The sequence below is a fragment of the Corvus cornix genome, chromosome 9 (assembly GCF_000738735.6).
Source record: "Corvus cornix cornix isolate S_Up_H32 chromosome 9, ASM73873v5, whole genome shotgun sequence".
NCBI classification, from domain to species: domain Eukaryota; kingdom Metazoa; phylum Chordata; class Aves; order Passeriformes; family Corvidae; genus Corvus; species Corvus cornix.
In genome coordinates, this window is record NC_046339.1 from 3,255,134 (window position 1) to 3,261,602 (window position 6,469).

Below are 6,469 nucleotides of genomic sequence, written 5' to 3' on the forward strand. Positions count from 1 at the left end.
TAGCTTTAGATTTGTACCATAATTGAGCACTCAAAAAGCAATGTAAGATAAAGCACTCTTTTAGCTTAGACAGAGTGTTTCCAGTTACTCAGCTACTCCTAAAAGAAATTATTTACTCTTACAGAAAGCCGAACACTGGATTGTGAGAAAGTTATTTAGCTTCCATTTACTAACTTAAAGTTCTGCCACATGCTGCACAAGACAATTCTGCAGCTAATTTTCTTAATTTTAGATAAATTTCAGCTTCAGTGCCTGTCTTAAAACCCCAGTATTTAAAACACTTATCTGAATGTTCTGTACAAGCATTAAGCTTTATTGAAGGAATAAGAAACTGCACAGCAAATTTCCCCCCAAATTTACCAACTTCTGTTGAGGAGAGTTTCATTCTTAAACTGTGCCATTCTTGATGCTCTGCAGTCTCATTTTCCACATGCATCTTTGATCAAAAGCATCCAGATGTTTCCTTCTGGCTCTGCCAAGTGCCAGATTTCACATCCATGTGAAGTCATAGAAGTTCTGAAACAAAGAAGGAATTTTATGAGCATTATACAGTCAGTCTTCAAGGAATCTCAGGAGTAATTTGCCTCATCCCATGGATTGGCTGCATTAAACCTCTCCTAAATTTAATTACATTACTAAACAATGGAGCTACCATAGCTTTTACAGCAAACACAGCTGGAGCCATAAAAAGGTGAATTAGTCACATCCTATTCTAAGGACCAAGGGTGATCTCCTGCCAGAAACTCTCTTTGAACAGCTTAGCAAAGTTTTAATGTGGGGTTTTAATTGCTGCCTCTCATTAGATACAATGACTGGAAAGAAAAGCACTGATGGGGAGAGAAGATCCTTTAAAACTAAAAATTCTCTTTAGAAATAAATACATTTCTGACAGCCAAATTAAAAGCAAAGTTAACCTGGAAGTAGAACAAAGTTTCCAACTTGACTCTTAGAGCAGCAAGGTTATGGAAGCACCTCCCAAACATGCTATAGACGGCAAAAAGAAATTCACCACCACCACCAAATCACATGCTGCCTGCAAAATAAGGCCTTTCACGGAGAATTTTCTTCCCAAACAGGCAGGGAATTTGAATTCTCCTTCCACCATTCCATCCCCAGTGAGCTGTGTGCTGCACAGTGTGGCCTAACTCTGCTCCAGAAGGAATTCCACGTGTGGCAGCTCGACTGCCACACAGCCACATCTCCAAGGGAACACAGACAACGATCAGTTCCCAGCCAGCAAATTCACAACTCAGCCATGACTTTGACTAAGGTTCCTTCCCACCCACAGCCATTCATTCATCAATATTCCATTTCCTGTGTCACACAAGAATTTCTGCAAGCTCCCACAACCAGTTTTAATTAGAATATTCTGAGTCATTTTGCATCAGCAACAAATTGGCACCTATTTACCTCCTTTTCCAGGCCACATTTGTTCAGTCCTTGGAATTGGCCTCCACATGAAAATCTATCCTTGAGTTCCTCTTCTTTTTCAGTAAGTTTTGAATGCCTAAAAAGCCTGATTTTTAATCCAATGCTTTTTCAACTTCCTAGAAAGCTTCTGTATCATTTTTAAGAGGCTTTTTTGGAAAAATCTTTACATTATAAGTAAATTATGTCATCCATATACTTGTTAACTTCTGCTAAAATCTTCCAGGTACTGTTTATCTTCATAAAAGTAACACAGGTAACTCCCCAACATATGTTTGTCCATTCCTCTGAGCACGTTATTTTTTTTTATGCTGTACTAAGTCAGATTTGAATTCAGCTACACACCAAAACACAGGCTGGTGTGAGAGCTCCTCCCTGCTGTTCCTTCTGCACCCAGGCAGATCTAAGTGGTGTCCCACAGCAGCAGGCTGGTAATTTCACATTTTAATTCCCTTGCAAGTATTGGGTGAAGACCATCTGGTCTTTGTGTAGTGTTCCTGCTCAATTTATTGATTTGTCTCAAAACTCAAGGATGCTGAAGAGAATAAAGCTGTTACAAAGGTCAACCCAGTCCAACAAGCCCTACAGAAAACACATTTTGCAAGATCATTTACCTAGAAAAACTCAGCTACAGATGTGGCGCCTGGTTTTGTGGGGTTTTGCCATCATTCTGGCTGGTTTATGTCAAGAAACAGAAGGGAATTTGACCAAAGTCATAATACTAAAGCTGCTCTCTAGCCCAAAATCATGGTACAAATCATTTACATTTATTAAGCCATTTACTTTTACACACACACCAGCTGAAAACACACAAACACAGGGTTAAGCATCTATAAATACATCCCTGCTCTTGCAATATGTAATCCTTCTATTTTAAATTTGATTCCCCTATAAAAAATACACAACAGGCCCTCAGTTTCACCCACACACTCTGCATCTTCACAAGTAAATTTACTCTGGTTTTCTCTCTATTTTTCCTTTCCCAGCTCCCCTCATCTTCTAAAACATATCCTGGAACTGAAATTACTTTTATTAGGGCTTTGTCTACCTGCTGCTGCATTTCTAATAAGCTAAAATAAGTAAATCCCCCTCATTGGATGGAATGGACACACCTGAGGTTGGGATTGATACAGAGGAATCGTGATGTGTGCATCCTGCAGGAGCTTTTAGTCCCTGGCTGCCACCCACACCAAAGAACAGCAATTGATTGTTTGGGTTTCCTGAGCTGAGACAGATCTCAAGTGTTAGGAAGGGACCAACAGGCTCCCTGCTGAGGGCTGCCTGCCAAAGAGGGGTTCTGATGGACAAAACAAAGGCTGGAGCCAGGAGCCTGCTGAGGGACACGGGTCAAGGTGCTGCTGAACAGCAGGGAATCCAGACAAAATCAGCAGAACCTTCCCCTGGCTGCAGCAAGGGCTGGGGTGGAGGAAGAGGCCTGGATACCTCAGTCCTGGAGACCAGAAATTTCTGTAAAAAGTCCCAAATCCAGGAAACTCACCATTAAAGTCCAACTCTGCTGTGCAATCAGCCACGGGTTTTTGTTGTCTCCTCTCCTCTCCCTCCATGGTTCATTACCAGCTGCAACGGGAAGGACAAGAAGAGATGAAGGACAAGAAGCAGAGTTTGAGGAGCAAGGACTAAATGCTGTAACAGAGGATACAGGAAAAGGAGAAGGAGTTGCAAATACTTAATTGCTTTATCTTGCAATAGATTGCACCCTGATTAGCCCACTGGAAGGAGAGGGAGCCAGGCTGGTTGGAGAATATGGAAAGAGAGCACAGGAGAACGTGGGAGGAAACTGGGCCAGGTCTCAGTGGTGTCCAACACCCACAACATTATTTTGCACAGGAGATTTTGGCAACGGGCAGTTTATTCAGAAACCAAGATAAAAGTTTGGCTGTTTACTGTCAAAGAGGATGCCTGAAAAAGCATTTCTAATTAAACCAACACCTTCACTAAGCAAAACAAAACCAGCTACAACACTCCTCAGTTATCTTTCATTTAATGCCAACCTCAGAATGGAGCAGCTGCCACATTCAGGTGACAATTTGGTTGACGTTTTGACACATCATTCACACTCAGAGCATTGTTCTTCTCTTGGAAGCAAACAGATTTTGCTTTAAATAGCCCACTTCATGCAGTGATACTTGCAGGCACAAAGCCTTGGGTGTCATTCATGAAAATAAACACTTAGCTGAGTTGTGAATTGTAAGACAACAGAATTTGAATCAAAACGAAGAGTCAAATATTGAGTGGATGTCACCAAAAGGAGACATTAAGTTTTTTTTGTTTTTTTTTTTTAATTAAGATGAAATAGCAATAGCACCAACCAGGATAATTAGAATTTTCAGCATGTTTTTCCTCAAGCACTTGTTGAGCCCCTGGAAACAGTCACTGGCATGAGTGAGATGGGCACCACTACCCAGCTCGTGCTCTGCATCCTGAGCTGCAGTGCTGCAGGGGCTGCAGAACACTTGGAAACAGGAAAACTTTGCCAGTGAAGGATTCACTCATGTCCAATTTAGCCTCATCAAAGGAAAACAAATACTGCCAGTAACAGGCATCCAGCTCCTTTATGCTATTTCTGTCAGGAAAAAAATTCTACGAGTGTTTCTTTGTTCATTTAAGTTTGTGCCTATATCCACATCTAATGTCTCGTTTTGACTCAAATCCTGCTGTCCAACACTGAAATCCTACTGTGCTTTTGAAAATCACTCTGAATTGACAAAGAGAACATTCTCACCTGAAACAAAGCTCATGCCAAGCCTCACAAGGCTTAGTTCCCTTCCTTTGCTTATTTGCATTCACACAGAGACAATTTAGGAAATTAGAAGACATATTTAAAGGTGTTTTAACCGAAGGCCTGTTACCCTTTGGGGAAACTGAGACTTTCAGGACAGGGTCACACAACAACAGCACAGGCAACAATGGTGGGAACAGAACTGGGGCTTCCAGGAGAAGAGCAACAAACCTGCTCATCCCTTGTAGCCTTTCCATAACCATTATCCACTGAATCATGGAACGGTTTGGGTTGCAAGGGACCTGAAGCTCATCCTGTCCCACCCCTGCCATGGCAGAGACGCCTGCCACAGACCAGGTTGCTCCAAGGCCCCACCCAAGCTGGCCCTGCTGCCTATTTTGGAGGAAGAACACAAAGGAGATGCCATTCAGGGATCAGAGTTTTTCAGTGGAGCTCTTCCCTCTCCTTCCCAATAGATTTTACCTGGAAAGGACACCTGGCCCTAGACATCTTCCCTGGATGAACTGTTAACAAACATCACTGCCCTTACTGAGCCGATTTCTGCCTTTCCAGACTGCAGGAACAGAATCCCAGCAGGAGCAGGGATCGCTGCAGTGCTGTGACAGTGATGTCCCCGTGCCTTGGCAGACCATTTAACACCCTTAATACCTCGGAGTGGCCCACAACTTTTGCTCTGTGTTTAAATTGATCAGCTTCTGAGGCTGCTTCAGCTTCTGAGACCAGGATTTTTTGATGGCATGCTGAGAGCACAGCTGTCTGGGCAAGTAATCTGCAACTAATAAAACTCTGCAGTTATTTCTTTTTCTGATATTTGACTAAATGGGGGGGGGGGGAAGCTTTTGTTGAGCAGCAAGCATTCTATTTTGTTTAGAAAATTGTCAGGAAAGCAGCCTCATCATTCTTCAGCTGCCTTATTAAATGTAGATGCCATGCAAAGCAGTCCTGATAAACACCCTGCAGCCAAATCAAAGTCCTGGAGTGAAAAATAACCCCCACTGTTGTAAATTGTCTGTCTGGTGTGATTTTCTAAGCACTCCCCCCATGCTGTGCCATGAGCCTGGTCCTAGTGCTGCCTCAGAGTTCTTATTTCTGCAGCTTTCTGTTGTAGGAACAATGCAAACACGAGAGCTGTTAATGCAGGGGTTGAACTTCCCAATTTTTACAGGTTCAGTAGAAAATGCTTGAGGGAAGAGGAAGGAAAATGGTTTACTTGGACATTATCGGTATATTCAAAGCATTGTGCACATCAGTTATATAAGCAAACTCATCAACTTTCACAGAACTACGCTGCCAAATAAATTCAGGTAGAAAGATTAACATGAAAAATATTCCCTAGGAAGCTATTTTGACTTTCCAAACAGGCATCATGCAGCATAAGAAATGTTATGTGGTGATGCTTATCCAAGAAAGTTAAGCAAGTTTTAATTTGTACTGCAGAAGGGAATTGCAGGTAACTATAAAACACTGTCTTTTGAAGTGCTGCACGTTATAAATGTCTGGTAAATTATGAAAAGATACTTCATGTCCCCAGTGCAATTCAGAAAAAATAAAGGGTAACCATCACATTCCTGTATTGGTTTTTGATGAAGTGAACAACATTTGAAACTCCTCAGAACATTAAATCTTTTTTCACGAAGTTTGTAAAACATCAGGATGATTTCCAGTACCCGTTAAAATCCAAGTTATGGTCTAATTTCAAAGATTTTCCACGAAAATAGGTTCTTGCCAACCAGGCCTAAAAAGTTCTTAGTAAAATTAAAGCTGGCTCACCAATAATAATATTCATAACTCTGAATGTTATTTATCATTATGGTTAGTTAATGTGTCTTAACTTTGGCCTGAGCAATGGTGTCATGGTTGAACCAGTCCAAAAACCTCCAGCCTATTCCCTGATCTAAGCAGTTCTTAATCAGACAGCAGAAAATAGCTGAAATTGCTTAAATCCCTCTGTTAAAAACAAAAACTAACAAAAACATTCCATACAAAGCAGGTTATGGGCTCTAGCCATCCTGCATTTCCTACAAACAGCACAAACTCTAATCCATTTGATTTAGCAATAATTTAGGATGGTTTTTTGATTTATGATGTCATTCCATATTGGCTGTGAAGCTTTCCAGCTTGAAAGCTGAAAAATCTCATCATCTTGGTTAGTATCGACAGGGAAATGGAAGTTTGATGCTATACCCCAATCAAAATGGAAAATGTTGTGGGGTTTTTTTCCCATTCCCATCTCAAACCCACACAAGACATAAATCCAGAGAGGTTGTGGACTCCCCCATC

At 41.4% G+C, this 6,469-nt stretch overlaps 1 long non-coding RNA gene across 1 annotated transcript; it reads right to left on the bottom strand.

Moving 5' to 3' along the window:
- Positions 1-292: 292 nt before the first annotated feature.
- Positions 293-6,469, bottom strand: LOC104688060. Its single transcript, XR_002045094.3, has 2 exons — positions 2,927-6,469; positions 293-516 (listed from the first exon to the last, which is right to left on the bottom strand). It is a non-coding gene; the product is annotated as an uncharacterized LOC104688060 (long non-coding RNA).